Source organism: Pan troglodytes, chromosome 12, assembly GCF_028858775.2.
Source record: "Pan troglodytes isolate AG18354 chromosome 12, NHGRI_mPanTro3-v2.0_pri, whole genome shotgun sequence".
In the NCBI taxonomy this organism is placed as follows: domain Eukaryota; kingdom Metazoa; phylum Chordata; class Mammalia; order Primates; family Hominidae; genus Pan; species Pan troglodytes.
The window spans coordinates 28148695-28171174 of NC_072410.2; the positions used below are offsets into that span (position 1 = coordinate 28148695).

Here is a 22480-nt window from a genome sequence, read left to right on the forward strand (position 1 = left end):
AAAAATTAGCCAGGTGCAGTGATCTATAGTTCTAGCTACTCAGTGCCTGTAATTCTAGGTACTCAGGAGGCTAGGATGAGAGGATGGGGCTTGAGCTAGGGAGGCATAGGTCACAGTGAGCCACGATTGTGCCACGGCACTCTAGGCTGGGAGACAGAGCCAGACCCTGTCTCAAAACAAAAACAAAAAATAAAACACAGGGCAAGGTGTGTCGGGAGGGGTACAGAACTTCCATGCCCTCTATTGTGCATGTTACCTTCCTGGTATCTCCCTTGTGTTCAGCAACCCAGACATTCTCCAAATCCAGTTGTTGAGGGCGTTTACGAAGGCTTCTTTAAGCAGTCGTGATAGATGAAGTCATTGACCATTGGCGATTAAGTCAGTCTTAGGCCGCTATTTCTTCCTGGAGCCCAGTGGGTGAGGCTGACCCCAAGCCTCTAATCAATCGCATGGTTTGTTCTTCTGGCAACCAGCCCTTTTTCTGAAGCTGTCTAGGAGCTTTCAGTCACCCAGTCATCTCAGTAATATCACCAAATGCATTCTTACTATGGTGAACCCAAAAGGTCTTAGAGGCTCTTGTGTTAGAAACCTGGGACTAAGACCAAATAGTCAAACAAAAAATGCTCCTATCATCTTTATCACCAAGGCCTTTATAAGAACTTGAGAAGCTCTGTGCCAGGACGAGGGGCAGAAACCAAATGTGTATTTGTTTTCTTTTTCTTTTGGACACAGAGTCTATTTCACCCAATCTGGAGTGCAATGATGCAGTCGTAGCTAACTGCAGCCTCAAACACCTGGGCTCAAGCAATTCTCCCGCCTCAGCCTTCCAAGCATCTGGGACTACGGGTGCACACCATCCATGCCCAGCTAATTTCTGTATTTTTTTGTAGAGATGGGATCTTGTTATATTGCTGAGGCTGGTCTTGAACTCTGGGGCTAAAGAGATCCTTTCACCACAACCTCTCAAGTAGCTGAAACTACAGATGCATACCACCATGCCCAGCTAATTTTTTCTTACTTCTTTTTGTTGTTTAATTGAGGGGATCTCACTGTGTTTTGCAGGCTGGTTCTGAACTTCTGGCCTCAAGCGTTTCTCCTGCTTTGACCTCCTAAACTGTTGGGATTATGGTTGTGAACCACAGCCTCTGTGTCCAGCAATCACAAGAGGTCTTTATAAGTGAAAGAGGGAGGTAAGAGAGTCAGAATTGAAGGAGATTTGATGATGGAAGCACAGGTCACAGAGGGAGATTCAAATATGCTTTGCTTCTGGCTTTGAAGATGCAGTTAGGGGCCATGAGCCAAAGAATAGGGGTGGCTTTAGCAACTGGAAAAGGCAAGGGAACACATTCTCTCTGGAACCTCCAGAAGGGATGCAGTCCTGCTGACACCTTGACTTTAGCCTTAATAGACTTATTTTGGACTTCTGGCCCCCAGACCTGTTAGGTAGTAGATTTGTGGTGTATTAAGCCACTCAATGTAGGGTAGTTTGTAACAGCAGCAAGAAGAAATGAACATGAAGCCAGGGGTAGTGGCCCACTCCTATAATTCCAGCTATTTAGGAGGCTGAGGCAGGATGGTTGCTTTGGCCCAGGAGTTCAAGATAAACCTGGGCAACAAAGTGATACCCTGTCTACGTGGGGAAAAAAAAATTAGCAGGTGTGGTGGCATCCACTTGTAGTCTTAGCTACTAGAGGCGCTGAGGCAGGACGATTTCTTGACCTAGGAGTTCCAGGTCTCAGTGTGTTGTGATCGTGCCATGGTGCCATGGTGCCTCAGCCTGAGTGACACAGCGAGATTATATCTTAAAAAAAAGAAAGTAAAAAGAAATGAGTGAGCATGGCAGGAATGGGGACACATAGCAATATTAAACAGAGTGGTCAGGGTTGGCCTCCTAAGTGAAAATTGAGCAAAGACTTGAAGGAGGGGAAGGAGCTGGCCAAGGTACTGAGGGAAGAGAATTGTAGGCAGAAACAACAGAATAAAGATGCTAAGAGGGAACTCCGTGGTGTGTCTGAAGCTCAGGAAAGAGGCCTGTGGAGCAGAGAGAGGGAGAGAAGGTAGGGGAGGAGGCCAGGGAGTTGTTGGGCTCAGATCAGTACAGATTGTGTAAGCCCTGGGAGGCTATTGCTGGGGCTTTGGCTTTTATTCTGTCTGAGATGGGAGATGCAGAAGGGTTCTGAGCAGAGAGGTGACATGAACTGTCTACTGATTTAAAAGCATCCCATGGTGGCTGAGTTGAGAAAGATTGTGGGAAGATTTGAGTAGAAGCAGGGAGGCCAAGCTGTGGCAACATCCAGGTAGGAGGTGATAGTGGTTCTGACCAGGGTCCTGGCAATGGTGAGAGATGGTTGATTCTTGTTGAAGTACTAAGTAATTAAAACAAGAAAACTACCGATTTTCCCAATTATATGAAGTATGGGATGCTAGATTAAAGAAATCTTAAGTCGGGCCAGGTGCAGTGGCTTATGCCTGTAGCGTCAGCACTTTGGGAGGCAGAGATGGGAGAATTGTTGGAGTCCAGGAGTTTGAGACCACCCTGGGCAACATAGCAAGACCTCCTGTCTATGCAAATAAAAATTAATAAAATATAATTACCCAGGGATAGTGGTATTTTCCTGTAGAACCAGTTACTCTGGTTGTCGAGGTGGGCAGATTTCTTGAGGGTGGGAGTTTGAGGCCAGCTTGGGCAACATAGCAAGGCTCCTCTTTCTACAAAAAAAAAAAAAAATTATCTGGGTGTTGTGGTGCTCATCTGTAGTCGTAGCTATGGTGAGGCTGAGGCAGGAGGATCCCTGCAGCCCAAGGCTGCAGTTAGCTATGAGTGCACCCCTGCATTGTAGCCAGAGTGACAGAGTGAGACCCTGTCTTAGAATACAAATACAAGTAAAGAAATCTCAACTCAGACCAGTCTCTTTGTGACTATGCAGCCTTTGCAACCCCATAGGTGAGTGATTGGGTTTGTGTTGCTGGAGGTGAGGAGACCCGTGCCCAGCTGTTGTTGCCTGTCTAATCAGTTTAAAATACATTAATGAAATTCATTTCATCATACTTTATGGCCTCATACCTGAGTGGTTTTTTGAATTCTCCTTTGAACAGTTTGTAACTATTCAAACCTCTTATTGGTTCCATAATTAATTCTTTTTCTGATTGGCTTTTTAAAAATCAGAATTGATATTAAACTACCTAATCAGTTATTAACGAGGAGATGAAATTGAGTTATTTGTACACTTTACCTAAGATAGTGTCATATTGGTTAACTGAAATCAATAGTTGAGCAAATGCAGAATTAGAGCTGCTTCAGTGTGGAACTCTCTTGTGGTTCTTGAAGATGCCATTTCTTTTTTTTTTTTTTTTTTGAGATGGCGTCTTGCTCTGTCACCAGGCTGGAGTGCAGTGGCACAATCTCGATTCACAGCAACTTCTGTCTCCCGGGTTTAAACATTTCTCTTGCCTCACCCTCTGAAGTAGCTGGGACTACAGGTGCATGTCACCACGCCCGGCTAAGTTTTGTATTTTCATTAGATACAGGGTTTCAGCATGTTGGCCAGGCTGGTCTTGAACTCCTGACCTTGTGATCCACCGGCCTTGGACTCCTAAAGTGCTGGGATTACAGGCATGAACCACTGCGCCCGGCCTCTTTTTTCAGTCTTTAATAAACCACTGCTGCCATCGTTTCTGACTACTTACTATTTAGGCACTTAGGAATTTTTCACTGGAATTCATGTAAAGAAAGAACGTGGGCGTTTGTACTGGATTTAGTATTCATCATTCGACTGCATGACTCACCCCTAGCACCATAATTTTACTAATAAATTTTTCAGATACTACTCAGCTAGTGACTGAGCCTAACCAGCAACCCACCCTCAACCATTCAGTGGTCTTTTGTTCTTCTCTGTTCCTCCTGAACGTTGATTACTCTCAGTAGGTGATAAAAACTTGCATTTCTTTTTTCCCCCCCCCTAGAGACAGGGTCTTGCTCTGTCACCCAGGCTGCAGTGCAGTGGCGTGATCATGGCTCACTGCAGCCTGAAACCCCGGGCTCAGATAGTCCTCCCACCTCAGCCTCCCAAGTAGCTGGGACTAACATAACATTTGCCCCTATGCCCAGCTAACTTCTTTATTTTTTATTGTACAGGCGGGATCTTGCTATGTTGTCCAGGATGGTGTCAAGTTCCTGGCCTCAAGTGATCATTCTGCCTCAGCTACCCAAAGTGCTTGGATTGTACGTAGGTGGGAGCCACCTGTGTTCAATGCCCATTTTCTTTTCTTTCTTTTTGAGACGGACTCTTGCTCTGTCATGGAGGCTGGAGTGCAGTGGCATGATCTCGGCTGGCTGCAACCTCCACCTCCCTGGTTCAAGCAGTTCCCCTGCTTCAGCCTCCCGACTAGCTGGCATTACAGGCACATACCACCACTCCCAGCTAATGTTTTTGTATTTTTACTAGAGACGGAGTTTCAGTGTGTTGGCCAGACTGGTCTCGAACTCCTGAAATCAGGCAAGTCCGCCTGCCTTGGCTTCCCAAAGCGCTGAGATTACAGGCGTGAGCCACCACACCCGGCCCTTTTTAAAATAATAATAATATTGAAATATGATTAACATATGCAATTCATTTATCAAAGTATGCAATTCAGGCCAGGCGCAGTGGCTAATTCCTATAATGCTAAGACTTTGGGTGGCTGAGGCAGGTGGATTGCTTGAGTTCAGGAGTTTGCGATTAGCCTGGGCAACATGAGAAAACAGCATCTCTAGCAAAAATACAAAAATTAGCTGGGTGTGGTGGCTCATGCCTGTAGTCCCAACTACTTGGGGACATGAGACTGGAAGATCACTTGAGCCCAGAAGGCATAGGTTGCAGTGAGACCAGATGGCGCCACTACACTACAGCGTGGTGACAGAAGGAGACCCTGTCTCTAAATAAAGAAAAAAAGTATACAATTCACTGGTTTTTAGAATATTCACAGAGCTGGCATCCACCACCATAGTCTCTCTTAGAAGTGATTACCCACTTATGAGTTAGCCACTTACGAGTGAGAAACCCTCACCTCTTAGCCACTACCTCCTACTTCCCCCATGTTCCTGTGTCTTCATAGGCAACCACTGATTTATTTTCTGTCATTGTAGTTTTGCCTAATCTGGACCTTTTATAGAAATAGAACTGTACAATGTGTGATCTTTTGTGGTTTGCTTTTTTTTCTCTTAGCACAGTGTTTTCAAATTTCTTCCAGGTTAGTGTGTATCAGTATTTCTTTCCATTTATAGCTGAGTAATAGTTTATGTTTATCCATTCATCAGTTGATGGACATTTGTGTTGTTTCTGTGTATTTGCCGTCATGAGTCAGGCTGCTATGAACACTCATATGTAAGTTTTAGTGTGAAAATATATTTTTATTTCTCTTGGATTTACACCCAGGAGTGAAATTGTTGAATTATGTGATTACTATACATTTAGCCTTTGAGAAACTGCCACGTTGTTTTTCGAAGTGGTTACACCACTCAGGCACAGTAGCTCACACCTTTAATCTCAGGTATTCGGGAAGCTGAGTTTGGAGGATTGTCTTAGCCCAGGAGTTCAGGACCAGCCTGGGCAACATAGAGAGACAATATCTTGATTTTTAAAAAAGTTAAATGCCAAGAAAACACCCTAATTGATGACACCATTTTATGTTCCCACCAGTAATGTATGTTAGTTCCAATTATTCCACATTGTTACCAACTTTTTTTTTTTGGAGACAAAATCTTGCTCTGTTGCCCAGGCTGTAGTGCAGTGGCATGAACACGGCCAGTGCAGCTGTGACCTTCCAGGCACAAGTGATCCTCTCACCTCAGCCTCCTAAGTAACTGGGACTTACAGGTGCATGCTATCATGTGTGGCTGATTTTTACAGTTTTTGGTAGAGATGGGGTTTTGCCATATAGCCCAGGTTTGTCAAACTCCGAGCTCAAGTGATCTGCCTGCTTCAGCCTCCGGAAGTGCTGAGATTACAGGTGTGTGCCACCAAACCCGACTGGTGTAACCACTTTGGAAAACAGCCATTGAGCCTGGCCTTCACCAGTATACCAATATTTGTTAATATCTTTATTTTTTACTATATTTTCATTTTTAAATACATTTTAAGCTGTATTATTATAATAAACAACAAATAATTTTGTAGTAGAGTTGAGTACCCCCCAAAAGTATTTGTTGTTTAACTGAAATAGTTTTTTTTTAAACCTGGATGTATATTTTTTCATATTCACTTTATTTTTAGTGTTTATTTTTAAAAATTATTTATATGTATTTTTACTTCAATAGGTGTTTGAGAAACAGGTGGTGTTTGGGTCCATGAATAAGTTCTTCAGTGTTGATTTCTGAAATGTAGTGCTCCTCATTACTCATTAAAGTATATATTAAGTCATTATAAAATCATTAATAAACAAAGGACTTTAGTAAAATGGGAATTTTATTTTAATTTGCAACCTGGGACGTAACTGTCAAAAAAATTAGAGAAATTACCACATTAAGATTTTAAAATCTTGAACAGAGAAATGAAAACCTTGGTGCACCTAAGAACCACCAGCCCACCAGGTCAAGGTGAACAAAACTAAACAAAATAAAACCAAGAAAACCAAACTCAGGATTATTAGGTATTCTGCAATGCTATTTTATCTTGGGACTTGCAGAAAATAGTTATTATTATTTTGATAGGAGTTTCACTCTGTCACCCAGGCTAGAGTGCAGTGGTGCATTCGTGGCTCACGGTAACCTCTGCCTCCTGGGTTCAAGTGATTCTCCTGCCTCAGCCTTCACAGTAGTTGGGATTACAGGCAAGCTCCACCATGCCTGGCTAACTTAGTATTTTTGGTAGAGACAGGGTTTCACCATGTTGGCCAGGCTGGTCTGAAACTCCTGATCTCAGGCAGTCTGCCTATCTCAGCCTCCCAAGTGCTGGAATCACAGACATGAGCCACTGTGCTCAGCTGAAAATAGTAAATTTTATGTATATTCCAAGTCAGAATACATTCTGTTTTTTAATATTTGATGACTTTAGGATACTAAATTTACTCTTAATTGAATTAATACAAGTTTAGGTGTAAAGTTGATGTTTATGTTGACTAAAAATTAATGTTTTACGTATATGAAAGTAATAACATCATATACTTTTTGTACTTTTAGAATACTTTGAAATCTATTAGCTAATATTTTATATTCATTTTGGGTTTTCACATTAATGTTAGATCCAGAGAAAACTAATACTTTGTGAATACTCAAATCATAAGCATTTTGCTGGAAACATTCATAGATACTTTATTTAAAAAGTACACTAATTGAAGTTTTACACCATTTTATGATTCATCAAACACAGCAACTGAATCCTGGCGTATAGCAACATTACAGATGTTAGTCTAAGATAAAACCCATAGCACATTTTAAAAAGGGTAAAAGGAAGGAAAGGAAAAAGGATACAAGGCTGTATACAGATTTTAAAAACAAATGTCATATGTCTGAACCTTTGCCTGGAGTTTCATATTTTGTGAAAAGCAATTTGTAAGTAGAGGACTCATAAGTGCACCTAGTACACTGCAATGGCACAGACGTGGCAGATACTCAATAAAATGATCTTTAACTTCTGATCTAGGTTATTTTTTTGTTGTTCATGTATTAACCTAGTGAAACTCAGCCAATAGATGGAGTGGCATTGACCTGTAAAACTTCCAAGATCCCGTGATCAATTAAAAAAAAAAAAAAACTTCCAAGATCCCATCCAACCTTAGTGTCCTCTGAAGTTCTCCATAATTTGTCTGCTGCCACCAACATTTAGCATAAGCTACAGCTTATATTGTTAATCCTACTATGTTTATGTGCTGATTTGCAAATAAATGGGCTTATATAGTCTTCATCTTCACAACCCTAATAATATCTACATAATTTTAAAACTTTGTTATAAACATGATGTTTCATAAAATTATGTGTTATCAAGTATGTTCTGATAGAAGAATTACACATTTTTGCTTAAACTTTTCTGACTCTCCATTGCCTATTGAATACAGTAAGTTCTCACATAGTGTGAGGATTTAATATGTTCTTGAAAACTGTGACTTGTAATTACACCAATTTTAACATAGCCTAATTGATAGAAATAGTTGTTTCCATGGCATATTTCTGGTCACGAAAACATCACCAAACTTAGGCCCAGAACACTTCAGTATTAAACACTGAAATAAATGTGAGCTCTACATACATTTAAGAAAAATTAGGTTGGGCACAGTGGCTCACGCCTGTAATCCCAGCACTTTGGGAGGCCGAGGTACGAGGATCACTTGAGGTCAGGAGTTTGAGAGCAGTCTGACCAACAAGGCAAAACCCTGTCTCTACTAAAAATACAAAAAATTAGCTGGGCGTGGTGCCACGTGCCTGTAATCCCAGCTACTTGGGAGGCTGAGGCAGGAGAATTGCCTGAACCTGGGAGGTGGAGGTTGCAGTGAGCTGAGATCGAGCCCCTGCACTCCAGTCTGGGCAACACAGCAAGACTCCATTTCAAAAAAAAAAAAAGATAAAAAAAATCAATAAAAATGTTACCAGGGCTGCCCTGATGAAATAATTGGGGAAGTTTTTTTTCTTACTATGTTGTCTTTAGTTTCTTTATTTGTAGGCACAAATGCATAAACAAACCAGATGGCCCAACAGCACCAGAGTTGCTCCACCCCAGCCAGATATTAGAAGGAGGTAACATCCCCAACCACAACCAGCACAAACTTGAACAGGTGACCTCTAGTTGCTTTTAGATCTTTTTTTTTTTTTTTTTTCTGAGACAGAGTCTCACTCTGTTGCCCAGGCTGGAGTGCAGTTGGCACCATCTCGGCTCACTGCAACCTCCGGCTCCCAGGTTCAAGCGATTCTCCTGCCTCAGCCTCACGAGTATCTGGGATTACAGGTGTGCACCACCTAGCCCGGCTAACTTTTTTTTTTGTATTTCTTTTAGTAGAGACCAGGTTTCATCACATTGGCCAGGCGGGCCTCAAACTCCTCACGTTAGGTGATCCACTCACCTTGACCTCCTAAAGTGCTGGTGATTACAGGCATGAGCCAGAGCGACCAGCCTAGATCATGAACATATCACTATAATACTAAAATTCCTTCCCCCCAAAAAATCTTGCCATTTTGTGTCGTGGGTTGCATAAGGATGTATGTTTATGCACTGAACCTGTGCACCTGGAGTCCCATCCTGCACATGCTAACATTGCTCTCCCTCCCTGTACCCAGTTCTTCAAAACCCCATACCTTCTATTTTTCAGGGGGAGAGTGTCTTTAGAGCAAGAAGTCTTGTCTTCTCCGTGCTCAGCCAGGAAGAAAACCTGTTTGACTTTGTTTCTCATTGGGTTTTCTTGCTTTGCAACTAATACAAAGCAGGGAAAAACCTGTTAATTACCAGTGACAAAAACAGGTAAGATTATTACTTACCCACGTGTTTCAGTTCAGGGTCGTGGGTGGCCAGAGTGTCCCCTAGCAACTCAGGGCGCTAGGCAGAACCAGCCCAGCCCTATATCTTGGATAGGATGCCATCCTATGTCAGAGTGTACACACACACACACACAGCTCAGATGGGGACCATTTAGAAATGCTAGTTCACATAACGGGCACATCTTTGAGATGTGGGAGGAAACTGCAGTACCCAGAGAAAACCCCCAGGGACTTGGGAAGAATGTGGAAAGACCACACAGACAGTCCCTGGCTGAGAATTGTTTTTTTCTCATCAACGTTACAATAAAATGATGTTGAATGAAAAGACATTATTCAAGGACCTGCCGTAATAGTCACAGTCCTTCATATAAAAATCAAAGCCCCTACACTTGGGCACTACACTAGACTTCCGTCCTACACCTACATCCTAGCCACTGTACTACACACCATTTACGAAACTCGCTGTACACTTCTGTGCTGCCAACCGTTTGCCAGGTTGGTTCCCTTTGCTTTTCAAAATTACACACCCATAATTATCCTGCAAAGCCTACCACATCAGCTCTTCTGTGAAGCTTTCCAGAGTCCACCACTCCTACCATCACCCCAACTCCCTCAGAGGGGAAATCCCTCCCTCCATTTGGCAGCCACTTTTATTGAAACATTTCTCACTGATAATTATTATCAGTCTGCCTTCTCTTTTGGGAAACTTTCTCAGACTACCATACCCAGAATTAAACACTCCATTTTTTTTGCCCACCTCAGTCCCTGGTATGTAATTCTACTCCAGCATAGAACATAGAAACTAGAATCATCTTTCTGTATAATTATCTCTTCTATTAGACCCTGTGTCCCTTGAGGATATCATCTTATTCATCATTGTTTCCCAAGAGCCTTGCATGCCTTGACACCTTGCTCTGGGCCCCCAGCTTAGCCTGTTTCTTGGCAGGCCGCCCATGGCTGATGCCAAGCAATCCTTTCCCTGTCTATCCAAGCACCGGACTTCCTTACTGACTGACTGCAATTTCAGACCCTCCATCAGCCCTCTGTATCCCGCTGGAGATTTTGGAGCATCTCAGCATCCCCGGGGCAGCCCACAGGCATCAGGGAGGGGCAGGCAACAAAGCCCACATAGACCTTTGCAGGCATCTCAGGATCTCCCAGTGGGATCCTCTTTGCGCCAGCCCATTCCTTAAAATTCTGCTGACTCCCCGACTTCTTCCTCTAGTCCAGCACTTAGCTGGAGTTGCCCCAAAGGTGACCACAGGGGAATTTCCACAAGGGACTGCCCCAGACTGTTCTGAGATGGAGGTGGTTAGTATTCCAAAGAAATAAGCTCTAAACTTTGGGATGATGAGCCCAAAGCATTTCTTAGGGGATGTACACACAGTGGGGGCTGCCCTTCATCTTATTGGGAGAAAGGAGACAAAGGATGCTTTGTCTAGGTATGTCTGCAGTGAGGGGTTCTGGTTATGCAGTTTATAGGAGAGCTTAAGGAATTTGTCCTAGGATCAGGGATACTTTTTTTTTTGAGACGGAGTCTCAACTGTCGCCCAGGCCAGAGTGCAGTGGCACAATCTCAGCTCACTGCTACCTCTGTCTGAGGTTGATTTTACCACGCCTAATACTTGATACTAATCGTTCTGATATATTCTTGTTCTTGTGTATTAGTTTTCTTATTTCTGATGTAACACATCACTACAAACTTAGTAGATTCAAATAATGTAAATTTTTAACCTTTTGGTTCTGGAATTCATAAGTCTAAATGGTTCTATGAGTCTAAAATTAAAGTGTTAGCAGGGCTGGGCTTCCTCTGGAAGCTCTAGAGAATGATCTGTTTCCATGCCTTTTCCAGCTTGTATGAGCTGACTACATTCCTTAGCTCATGGCCCTGCTGCCCACAGCTTCAAATGAGACAACACCAAGTTGAGTCCTCCTTAGATCACATCAATTTAAATCTCCTACTATTCATATTTCCTTGTGACTCTCCTATGCATCCTTCCTTCTCTTCAAAGGATCTTTGTGATTATACTGGGCCCTCTGAAGAATCCATGATAATCTTATCTCAAGGTGCTTAAGATAATCACATTTACAAGATCTCCTTTTCCATGTCAGGTAACATATTCACAGGTTTCAGAGACTATACTTTATTCTCCACTTCTGGAGAAGTCCTTGGAAGATACTCATTTAATTTAGCATACGCTGTAGAGGCACACAATACTCCTCATAGAACACTTGAGCATGTAATTATATCCCAAATATTTTTAAAACTACGTTTGTTGTTTTACATGGTAAAAGATTTTTGCATATGTGATTGAGATAGGAAGATGACCTAGGTGAGTAATTGCAAGAATATTCATAAGAGAAAGAGGTAGGTATGAAATAGAGTCAGAGAAGGAGACGTGATGACGGAAGCAGAAGTCAGAGTGATGTGATTTCTGGCTTCGAAGCTGGAAGGAGGCTGTGAGTCATGGAATACAGGCAGGCTTTAGAAGATGAAAAGGCATGGAACTTGACTGTCTCATAGACAGAATTATTTAATTGCTACTGAGTCTAAAAAAGGTCTTAGCTCCATGTCTTATCTATCATCCCTGTGAGTGTCAAGAGAATAGATCCTCCGTACTCTCATACTCAGGTTTTGTTTCCTCTTTCCCACTAAGTAGTTTTCCTGTTGCTTATTTAAGTGGTTTTTTTCTAGATAGAGGGACTATTATGTATTATTTTGTAGATACATACCCTAAATATACATATCATATCTGTGTACAAATAATGTGTAATTGCATACATTCTGATGATTTCTAATTTCTTGATTGTATCACACACTGTGGTTTAGTGTCAAGCATCCAGTCATTTGGTCTTCCATAACTACTTCTCAGTGTATACATTCACCAGCTTGTCATGCTTCTTGAATTATGTTTCCTTTAGTAGTTGACATATTTCTAATTTATCTTAAGACTCCCTTCAAGCCATTCTAGCCTCTAATGAAAAAGTGTGATCATTACCCCATTTTCTTTTGCCAGCTGACATGTAGCAGCATTTTTTTCTCCATATTTCTAGAATTCTTCCAGAGTTGCAGTTCATGATCATGCAAGTTGTAGTTTGCACAGCTCCAGGGGCACTCTTTACCTCAGAGTCATCATATAATAGATTGGTATATTACTTACTGCTGCAATTTGAAGATGGTAACAAAGTACCTTAAATAATGGTCAGCTGTTCCTATATTGCACAAAGGTGGCATTCTGGCCAGTGAGTGCTACTTATAATTTGATATCAAAAACTTACAATTTGATAAGAATGACCAAATTTTTGCCCTCAGGTCTGATGGAATAACAAGGATCAAGCTTGCTTTTCTTGAAGCAAATAACTAGAAGTAAATAACTAGACAACTGGACCAAATATATTTATCAATTAGTTTCAGGTATTGAACAATGGAACAAAACAGTGAAAGGAAACAAACAAGGCCAGCTATATGATCACCACAGTTTTCTGCATAGTTGCAATTTCTGAATCACAGGCACAGAAAGGAGCCCAAATAGAACCTCAAAGGCTTTTTGAGTTGAGGAGGAGACCAGAGACTGGAGAGACAGAGGGTGCATGGCAGAGCTCCAGAAAGGATGAAAGTATAAAGAGAAGAAGCTCTTGTAATACCCTTGGAGTACCCTCTGCATTTTTGCTGAGAACTAATCAGTGCGTGCATAGAGTTCAAGTCCATGAGACTGGCATAAAATAACTAGGAATATGCAACCTGAATAATACCCAGAGTTGAGACAAAGAGGAAAGATATATGCAATCTGGCTACTGAGAGTCCCTGGTGATAGCTCACGGGACTATGCCTTAGTAGTCGAGCTAAAGTACACCAGGAATGAAGCCTGTTTGTATGCCAACCATAATAAAGCTTAAAAAGAGGCCTTAAAAGATCAAACTGATACAAGTAACTCATACTGCTTGCCAGAGGAAAGTATAGCATTTTTTAAAGGAAGAAAACAACAATTCAACCACTCACATTTCCAGCATTAAAAAAAAAAAATTCCTAGACATGCCAAAGATGCAGGAGAATGTGAAGCATAATCAGGAGTAAATTAGACAATAGAAACAAAATCAGAAATGTGAAGGATCTTGAAACTAGAAGATAAAAATGTTATTAGAGTTCATAAAACTATGTTTAACTGTTTTAAAGTGAATATAATGCACTAGTGTTAAAAGCAAGAGCAAAGCGCAAAAAGTATGTATAGTGTACTATGCTTCATGTAGAAAAGGATAGGATTTAAGGAAATATGCATGTATGATCTTTTGTGCAAAATAAATACAGGGAAATAAAATCCAGAAACAGATTGTTTACCTACAGAGGGTGAGTGTGAATGGGGTGGAAAGAATGGGGTAATAGAAACAATAGCACAAAAGAGGGAAGAATGACACTTTGCTGAGCATTTTTTTTTAGCTCTAATTCTTAAGAGTTATAATATTTCCCATGCCCTCAAATAAATAATTTAAATTTACCAGATATGGGGGAATGGAATACAAACAGTAACAAATGAACTCAACTCTTACAAATTATTATTAGAACCACACAGAATTGGGGCAAAAAAGAGCTAAACAAAGTAACTTAAAAAAAGCAAGAGTTCTTGACTGTATCTTTAAGGCTAAAGACAAAAAGAACTGCACAAATACTTCACTATAGTTTACAAATGTGTTTTCACAAGGGTATGAGTTTGCAAATGTGAAATTTTGTGTATGCTAGGATTGAACAAAATGTAAATATACTGTGGATGAGAGCCAGGCTTGCTTTTTTTTCTTTTTGGAAGTTTTTGGTTTATTAATCTCATGAAAAATCCACAATGGCCACAGATAACATCATTGCAGCACCTTTACTCCTTCAGCTTTTTGCCAGCACCAACACTAGCCTTTGCAGTTCTCCTGACTTTCTTCATTCTGTTCTTGGTGTTCCCTTTTATTGCCTTCTTGAGGTTTTTTTCTTCTCATAGAGGCTATGTCTTGCAAGTCTGTGTTTGGGTTCGTTTTTCTTTGCATAATCCAGAGAATTGTAAATCCTGCCAAAGCCAGTTGTCTTGCTACCACCAAAATTAGTTCTGAATCCAAATACAGAGATGACATCTGGTGTGGTCTTGTACATTTTGGCTAGTTTTTCCCGAATTTCTGTCTTAGGCACTGTTGCCTTCCCGAGGTGAAGGACATCAGTGAGCATTTGTTTCCTCGGAAGTAGTCTGTTGGTCGTGAACTTTCTAGCGTGGATAGTTAGCGGTGACGTTCGTGATGGTGGTCTGATGAGAGCCAGGTTTTCTACCATCAGAGCATGGAGTTACAAATAAGGGAAGGAGAAAGGCTATAATGCATCCTGTAGTGTTGGATTGGAATCAAAAGTATTATATGAAGTCATTGTTTTTAGTATATGTACAGACGGATAATTGTATACATATAGATGTGTATAAACGTGTGAGTATACATACATGCATTTTCTAGCTCCTCTAACAAAAGGGCCTAGAAACATCATCCCAGTAACAATGAGAAAACCATTCTCCAATTAAAGGAACCGAGGCTCCTTGGGAACATATTTGACATCAGGATTAGGCAGGGAAAATAGAAGATTAGTTTGAAATATTTTGTCATGCTAGAAAGTAAGGAAATACAAAACGGGGAAAATGTGAAAAGGAAACAGAATCCACTTTGAATAAAGTTACATAGCCAAATTTGAGAAAATTGGGGCAATAAAATAAATAACAATAGTAATATATTACAATCTACAGAAGAAAATTTTCAGTTAATCCAGGCCGGGTGCAGTGGTTCATGCCTGTAATCCCAGCCCTTTGGGAGGCCAAGGTGGGCAGATCACTTGAGGTCAGGAGTTCGAGACCAGCCTGACCAGCGTGGTGAAACCCCGCTTCTACTAAAAATACAAAAGTTAGCTGGGCATGGTGGCACATGCCTGTAGTCCCAGCTACTTGGGAGGCTGAGGCAGGAGAATGGCTTGAATCCCGGAAGGTGGAAGTGCAGTGAGCTGAGATCGCACCTTGGCACTCCAGCCTGGATGACAAAGCAAGACTGCATCTCAAAAATAAAAAAAATTAATGAATCCATATTGACATAAATAATATATTAAATATAAACCAAAGGGGGAGAATGGGCAGTATTTTATTACAGTAAGATTTTATTAAATGTAGGAGACATAAAATACAAGAGTCATCATTTTGCAAATATCATAGTAATTGTAGCAAGAAAGAACCTTGGAGGGATGCTAAGATTAGTGGTGAATATATGTTGGGAAAGAACATATTTGCATAATATGAAAGTATCTTCCCACAGGATAATTACAGAATAGTAACTTCAAAGTGGAGATGCTACCTTAGCCAAGTGATCAAAGTTAACATTACTAATAATAAGATAAATGAACTTCATGTAACTTCTTATATGATGCACTGAGTAGGACAAAACATGAGTTCTATGGTATTCTTAGACAAAATGTATAACTTTAGTCCTAATCATGAGAAAACATCAGACAAATTGAAATCGAGGAAGGGCGTTCTACAGAATAACTGCCAGTATTCTTCAAAAGCATTTTAGAAAGATTGAGGAATTCTCCAGAGACATGGAGACATGTCAACTAAGTGCAATGGAGAACATGGATTGTTTCATGAACCAGAGATGGACAACACTAGGGTGTATAAAATAATACCCCAACATTTGAACATTAAACAAAATACTTCAGAAAAACTCATGGGCCAAGAAAAGTTTCACACACACACACAAAATAGGTTAAACTGAAAGAAAAATTTTTAAAAACTTAAAACATGGGATGCAGATAAATCATTTCTTAAAGGTAAATTTAGATGTAATATTGAAAATAAAAGGCTTAAATCAATGACCTCTAGGTTCTTCTCTAAAAAGCTAAAAAAATGAAGAGCAAAGTATATCCAAATTAAGAAGGAGATAAAGATAAAAAAGCAACAACATAGCAAATAACCGAAGGTGGAGCTAATTAATACACCCACAAATTGGTTCTTTGATAAAAATTTTTTAATAAACAATGGCTAGCAAGATTTATCACAGAAAAAAATTAGAGAAGCTACAAAATTTAGATAACGGGAATTAGAGTTTGTAATTACAGAACCTATAGACATCAATATAATTATGAAAACTTTAGGCCAATACAATTTGACAAATAACATGGGAAATTATTTGTAAAGCTAATTCTTAAAACTGATGCAAAAAGAAAGAAATAATAGCTTCTCTATGTATTGAAGAATTTTTTAAATTAAAAATTTCTATAAGAATTCCGGGCTGCATGGTTTCTTAGGTGAATTCTATCAAACATTTAAGAAAGTACAGAGAGTCCTCAGCTTACAGTGGTTTGACCTTGTGCTCTTTTGACTTGATAATGGTGCTTTCATGTGTGTACATTAATGATGAGCATCAATATGACCAGTTTTTCACTATCAGAATAGTTTTCAATAAATTTCATGAGATACTCAATATTTTAAAATGGGCCTTGTGGTAGATGATTTTGCCTAATTGTAGGCTAATAAAAGTGTTCTGAGCAAGTTTAAGGTAGGCGAGGCTGTCATGATATTCAGTAGGTTAAATATATTAAATGCGTTTTAGACTTAAAATATTTTCAATTTAGGATGAGTTCATTAAGACAAGCCCATTGTAAGTTGAGGAGTATCTATAATGCCAATCTTGAATGGACTCTTTTTAAGAAATAGAATTTAAGGGCCGGGCACAGTGGCTCACACCTGTAATCCCAGCACTTTAGGAGGCCGAGGTGGGCAGATCACATGGGGTCAGGAGTTTGAGACTAGCCTGACCAGCGTGGAGAAACCCCCATCTCTACTAAAAGTACAAAATTAGCTGGACGTGGTGGCACATGCCTGTAATCCCAGCTACTCGGGAGGCAGAGGCAGGAGAATAGCTTGAACCTGGGAGGCAGAGGTTGCAGAGAGCCGAGATTGCGCCATTGCACTCCAGCCTGGGCAACAAGAGTGAATCTCTGTCTCAAAAAAAAAAAAAAAAAAAAATTAAAGGGACCCTTACTGTCTTATTTTATGAACCCAGTATTGCCCTGATTCCAAATCGAGACAAAGGCATTATACAACTTTGATATTTATTCCTCGTAAACATAAACTCAAAAGTTCTTAAAACATAATAACCAATTGAATATAGCAGTACATAGAATGGATAATAAACTGTGAGCAAATGAAGTTTCTAGCAAGATTGCAAGGTTAATTTATTATTTGAAAGATCAGTTTAATCAATTTTATTCACCTGGGAGGTTACATCTGGCAAAACTCAGCAAACTGTGCACTTTAAAATAGGAGTATTTATTTTATGTAAATTACGTTTCAATACAATTGATTTTTTAAAAAAACGTTTCCCCGAGTGATCAAAGTGGAGGGCAGGGAACAGTAAACATCATTGCTTATGTTACAGCTACTAGAAGCCTCCGAATTCCAACGACGTGCTTTCAAGCAGGTCTGATCCTTCCCCTGGCGGATACCTCTGACTCAGGTGTGCTACAAATGCATTGCCCCTAGTGCTTCTATCACCTTAGTGATGGAAGTGAGAAGAGGGTACTGGAGAAAGAAAAGGTGTACAGGGTTCCAAATGTACTTTCTTTTTCCAAAGGACACTCGTGAAGCCAGTGGAAAGCAAACAAGCTGCTAAATAAGTCACAAGCGTGTTCTCATACAGTTTTGTGATTAAATAGGACATTCAATCAATAAAATTTGTTTTACATAGTTCCTCCTCTGATAGGATGAACTTGTGGATTGTGAGACAGGGCTGATAGAACCTGTTTTCTCTCTGCCTCTTTTTTTTTCCCCCAAGTTTTGTGTGCAATACATTAGGAAAAATATAATTGGGCTACAGAGCTACAAAAATGGCTTCCTGACAGCCTCATACTTGTTTCCATGTGGTGCCTATGTTTGGCACTGTGTTCTCATTTGCATTTTCCTACTTGATTAGTTAATGTATGAAGGACAAGCCTGATCTCTACTGTGAATTTCTACCAAGGTATTTTAGTAGAAAAATAAGTATGTAATGGTGCTGTGGACTGCTAAAGTGTGTAAAACATTAAGAATCTAAAAATATGCTCATTTCCAAGTTTTGTCCCAGAGCAACTGTGCACGCTGATTAAATCACTACTGTTATTTGAAGTTATCCATTTGCATGTCTAAGAAATGGATTCATACTGATTGTCCCATTTTGATCTCAAAAAACTCCTGAATATGAGAGTCGTGATCAAGGAATGCTTCATGAAATGTTCCAAAGTTAAAGTGTGCAATGAAACTAGATTCATCATAGCCTCATTTAAAATAATTATTTCTAAAATTGTTATTGTTTAATTATAAACTGTATCCTTTCAGGATACTTGGAAGAGCCATACCAGTGTTTATATTTTTACAGAACAAACAAATTATCTATGAAATAATCACTCAGATATAGAGATTAGTTCCTATTGGCCTTACATATGAATATAAATAAGTAAAAATTAACGTAAGCATACTTACAATTATGTAAATGTGTGTGTAATGTTATTTGTAAGTTCAATAAAGTCATGCTTGTACATAGTTTCAATTCATGCTTCTAAAAACCACTCAATGTAGTCATTATCGTATGTTAATAAATAATCTCTGAAAATATGCTTCTGGTAGTTGCACAATATCCCTTCATAAAGATTGTCATGCTGTTTTTAAGTCATACTTTTGGGTACGTAGGTTATATCTGATATTTTCCTGCTACATATATACTATTATAAATCTATTAGTAGTTGATTTTTTGTCAACATATATGATTGTTTTCTCACAACAGTACAAGAGTTGGTTGTAACTTTATTTCCTTCCAACATTTATTTTAGGTTCAGCGGGTACATGTGCAGGTTTATTATGTGGGTAAAATGTGTGTCAGTGGGGTTTGGTGTAAAGATTACGTAGTCATCCATGTAGTGAGCGTAGTATCTAATAGGGAGTTTTTTGATCCTCACTCTCCCCCCACCCTCCACCCACAGTAGACCTTGTGTCTATTGTTCCCTTCTTTGTGTCCACATATGTGGACTCAATGTTTAGCCCCCACTTATAAGTGAGAACATGCAGTGTGTGTTTGGTTTTCTGTTCCTGCATTAATTCACTTAGAATAATGGTCTCCAGATAGATTCATGTTGCTGCAAAAGTCATTTCATCCTATTTTATAGGTGTGTAGTATTCCATGGTGTATTTTTTTTTTAATCTAGTCTTCTGTTAACAGGCATCTAAGTTGATTCCATGTCTTTGCTGTTGTGAATATTGTTATAATGAAAATATGTGTGCATATGTCTATGACAGAATGATTTATATTCCTTTGGGTATATACCCAGTAATGGGATTGCTGGGTTGAATGGTGGTTCTGTTTTAAGTTATTTCAGAAATCTCCAAACTGCTTTCCACAGTGGCTGAACTAATTACATTCCTGATGAAACTGGAGAGTTCCCTGACTCCCCTTGGCAGGGATGTGCAACAGGGGTGTGGCTTGTCTGGCCACCGTGTGTGCTGTTAAACCCCTACTGGGCAGGAGAGCATGCAGACAGGCAGGTGCAAAAGCCAGGGCAAGTGGCCATGGTAGCGTCTAGGGGTGGGTGCCTGCGACTCCCACAGCCCAAGTGGGCATGTGTTACAGTGCACTCTTTTAGCTTTGCCATCCACAGACAGCTTAAGTGTTAACCCGTTCAGTGCCCTCTTGGTACCCAGGTCCTTGTCCAGCATCCAGAAAGAATTAAGTTGCACACAGACTTGAGAATGGTGAATGTGTGGGGGTTTTATTGAGTGGTGGAGGTGGCCCTCAATGGGATGGATGGGGAGCTGGAAAGGGGATGGAATGGGAAGATGATCTTCCCCAGGAGCTTTGCCATCCAGAGGTTGATCTCTCCAACCACTGCCAGCCAAACTCCTCTTGGCATTCAGATGCTCCTTCTCTTCTTTCTGCCACATCATTCTGCAATTCTGCTCTTCTGTTCATCTCCTCATCGGCTTGTCTGCTTCTGGAGCCTGGGGTCTGGGGTTTATACAGGTACAAGGTAGAGGGGCATGGTAAGCTGAAAGACAACTTTTGGGTGCAAAAGCAGGAATGCCTGTTCCCATTTAGGGCCATGGGTTTCCAGGCTTGTGGGCAGGGCTTTGCCAGGGAACCGCCCTCTTCTATCCAGTATTTCCCTGTCTCCTGTCTGTATCACCACCAGCAGTGTATAAGCATTCCCTTTTTTCCGCAAGCTCACCACCGTCTGTTATGTTTTGACTTTTTAATAATAGCCATTCTGAATGGTGTGATATAGTATCTCATGGTTCTGATTTTCTGATGATTAGTGATGTTGAGTATTTTTTCATATGCTTGTTTGCCACATGTACGTCATCTTTTGAAAAAAGAATCCACAGACAGCTTAAGTGTTAACCCATTCAGTGCCCTTGGTACCCAAGTCCTTGTCCAGCATCCAGGAAAGAAGTTGCACACGGACTTGAGGATGGTGAATGTGGGGGTTCATGTTTTTTGCCTATTTGTAGTGGGTTTGTTTTTTGCTTATTGATTCTTTATACATGCTGAGTATTAGACCTTTTCCAGATGTGTAATTTGAAAATATTTTCTCCTGTTCTGTAGGGTGTTCTCTGTTGACAATTTCTTTTTGCTGTGCTAAAGCTCTTTAGTTTCATTAGGTCCCACTCGTCAATTCTTCTTGTTGCAATTGCTTTTGGAATCTTCATCATGAAATCTTTGCCAGCGTCTATGTCCAGAATGATATTTCCTAAGTTTTCTTCTAGGGTTTTTATAGTTTAGGGTCTTATGTAAGTCCTTCATCCGTCTTGAGTTGATTTTTGTATATGGTGAAAGGAAGGGAGTGTACACGCCCCTGTGATATTGTTCCTAATATCCAGGTTGGGAGAGGATAATATTACACTCAATATTGCAGGAGGTGTCAACCACCCTGAATATTGCTTTTAATACCCGGGGAGAGAGGGTGATATTACTCCCAATATCATCTTATCCCCCCACCCCCTGCATAGTAGAAACAATATCAAAGGGGGTCTGTGCAACAAGTGCAATATTGGGAGTAATATCCTCCCCCCACCTGGATATTAGAAACAATATCACGGGGTTGTACACCTCCTGCGATATTGGGGAGTGCTATCATTTTCTTTCCCCATGGATATTGAGAACAATATCACAAGGGCAGTATACAACCCCTGCTATATTGGGAGTAATATTGTACTCTCCCCACCTAGATATTAGGAACAATATCACTGGGGGGTTATACACCACTGCAACATTGGGAATAATATCCTTTCCCTCCCTGGATATTAGGAACAATATCTCATGGGTGTGTACACCCCATTCCATATTGGGATTAATATCATTTTCTCCCTTGCTGGACATAAGGAACAATATAACGGGGGATGTACACTCCCTGTGATTTGCCAGTAATATTATAGACTCCCCCAGGGATATCAGAAACAGTATCAAAGAGGGGTGTACATCCCCTGCGATATTGGGAATAATATTCTTTCTTTCCCTGGATATTAGGAATAATACCACAAAGGGGGTGTATGCCCCCTGTGACATTTTAATTAATATCATCTTCCCCACTGAATATTAGGAACAAATTCCCAGGGGGTTGTACACCACCTACAATATGGACAGCTATATCATTGTCTCTCCCTCGAATATTAGGAACAATATCACAGGGTGGGTGTACACCCTCTGTGATATTGGGAGTAATATAATCCTCTTCCCTCTGGACATTGGGAATGATATCACAGTGGGGGGCTGTACCTTTTCTGCACTATTGGGAGTGATATCACCCTCTCCTCCTATGGTTATTAGGAACACTGTCACAAAGGGGGTGTACACATCCTGCGATATTGGGAGTAATATTGTTCACTCTTCCCCGGGATGTTAGGAACAATATTGCAGGCGGGGTGTACACCCCGCGATTTTGTCTGTAATATTATTCTCTCCCAACCTGGATATTAGGATTAATATAACAGGAGGTGTGTACACCACCTGTGATAT

At 40.4% G+C, this 22480-nt stretch overlaps 1 long non-coding RNA gene and 1 pseudogene across 5 annotated transcripts in view; one reads left to right on the plus strand and one right to left on the minus strand.

The window, feature by feature from the left end:
• LOC129143161 (uncharacterized) overlaps positions 1-22480 on the plus strand; it is a 73861-nt gene that overhangs the window by 20124 nt on the left and 31257 nt on the right. For 4 of the 5 annotated variants that reach the window (XR_010149348.1, XR_010149347.1, XR_008546297.2 and 1 more), the window contains exon 6: positions 9274-9422. This is a non-coding gene — a long non-coding RNA (uncharacterized LOC129143161). Of the gene's footprint in view, positions 1-9273; positions 9423-17878; positions 19084-22480 lie in introns of those variants that run through there. The other variant, XR_008546300.2, reaches the window with a different exon arrangement.
• Positions 14302-16358, minus strand: LOC129143160 (small ribosomal subunit protein eS24-like; annotated as a pseudogene).